The sequence below is a fragment of the Falco peregrinus genome, chromosome 16 (genome assembly GCF_023634155.1).
Source record: "Falco peregrinus isolate bFalPer1 chromosome 16, bFalPer1.pri, whole genome shotgun sequence".
NCBI classification, from domain to species: Eukaryota; Metazoa; Chordata; class Aves; order Falconiformes; family Falconidae; genus Falco; species Falco peregrinus.
Window position 1 is genome coordinate 2,884,281 of NC_073736.1, and position 2,114 is coordinate 2,886,394.

A 2,114-nucleotide genomic window follows, 5' to 3' on the forward strand; every position below is an offset into this window, starting at 1 on the left:
AGGGATGCTCCTCCCTGCCCGGGATGCTGGGGGTGGCCTCATGCTGGACCCCGCAGTCGGTCACCCCATCCCAGCGTTGTCCCCAGTGTGCCTAACTGGTTCCAGTGGGTTCATCCAACCCTGGGGCGGATGTCCCGTTTTCCAGCCCCACAACCCTCCAGCCCCGGGTGCTGCCACCTCCCCGCACCCATCCTGCACGCCTTGGCCTCAGCCAGCTGGTCCCTGTGGGATGGAGGGGGTTTCCCTCCCCGCCAGGTCAGCATGTCCCCTGTTGAAAAGCCGAAGTGACACATCTGTAAAGCGCAACCGCTGGCAGGATGCCCTGGGCTCAGCGAGCACCTCCCGCCAGCCTCCCAGCACCGATCCCCTCCAAAGCAGCTCCCCCGGGACCTCAGACCCACCCTGGGACCCCACTGCTGCAATGGGGCCAGCACATCTGGGAGGCACATCTGGGGCCGTGCAACTCGGTGTCACCCTCAGTGGCGAGTGACAGCCCATCCCAAGAGCCGGGGAAGTGGCATGGTCCCTGCGAGCTGGAGTTCAAAGTCCCCCCAAGCGGCTGATCCCCTCCACAAGTTACAGAAGGTCCTTGGACCTCGTGAGCAGCTGGTGTGAAGCTGTAATTACCTTAATTAGCTCTGGGATTGCATTCCCTCCCCGTGCTAATTTCGTTTCTACAGTAACCAGCCCGAGAGGTGTGCATGCGCTCGGAGTGAGACGGAGACAGGAGCCCCAGCAGCCAAACCAGGCACCCCGAAACCACCCCGAAACCAGGGGCCACCCCCACCCCCCCCACCCCCCCCACCCCCCAGGGGCTCAGCCAGCCCCGCTCTCCCCACGCAGAGGTTCCAGAGGCTCCTCAGTGTTTCCCACCATCTCAACAGCGTCATTTGCTGCTGGGAGCATCCACCCGGCTCCGGGAAAGGGACCGGCTGGGGGGAGCGGGACTGGAGGCTGATGGTGCCCAGAGGCACAGGTGGATTCAGGAGCAGGCAGAGCCTGGGCTCCTTCCCTGCTGCTGGTATTTGCTGTAACCCAATATCCCCCTGATGTAAGAGCCATTTGGGAGGAAACCATAAAAGCTTCAGGAAATGGGTATTAATTCACGTCGTGGCAATAAAAGGGAAGGAGGGCTCCCGGGCAGCGTGGCCGCCTCGGGGCAGCGAAGGCAAGTGGGGCTGGGGAGCACAACCTCTGCTGGGCAATCTCGGAATGGATCCCCCCATAACTGGGAATTACCCACTCACCCCCCGAGTGGTTTCGGACAGAGAGGGGGTGGCTGCAACATGGGAGCGCTGAGGTCTCACCTGGCTGACGCATTGCCGGCCCCTTGAGCCGAGGATTTGTTTGGAGCTGGAGCGTGGCTCGGGGCGACTTTCTCGCCCTGGAAATTTGGAGTGGGTCCAGCTCTTCCCCTGCAAATGCCAAACCCTCCGCTGACCGCATCCCTCCCTGATGCCAACCGGCCTTGGCACGGCGACAGTGACCCCCCAGCACGGGCAGGGGCCGGGGCTGCTCCTGACCATCGACTGAGCAGGGGGAAGCCCCACGCTCCCACCCTGCGCAAGGGCAAGGACCAGGCGATTCCAGGGCCATGCTGGTCCGTTCCGCAGCCGTCCCTGAGGCGGGCATCATCCTGCAGCAGAAAAGGCCCCTGGACTGGGCAGGATCCATCCTGCTGCCTGGGGAGGGAGTGGGGCGATGCCTTGGGAGCCCCAGGAGGGATGCGTGGGGGGGTGCCCTCCCCTCCACCGCACAGGGAGCCCTGGGCTTGCCGTGCAAGTGGAGCTATAAATAGTGCTGGAAAGCAGGTTGCCACTCTCCTGTCGCTCCACAAAGGATTCGGCAGCCCAAAAAGCCAGCAGGGCCCGGGGAGGGGGGGCAGGAGGGTGCACAGCAAGGAGCACGCTCCTGCTCCCTGTTTCAGGCATCCGAGAGCAGCATTTCCCGGGACGGATTTCTCCCCGGCGGCGGGCAGCAGCAGCAGGACGGGCGGCGGAGGCGAATTTCGCTGAGTGGTTGCTTTTTAAAAATAACTCTGCCTTTGTCAGCAGGTCAGGGTTGCTCCAGATTGAATAATCGCAGCCGCCCAACCCTCCCCTGCTCCCGGGTGC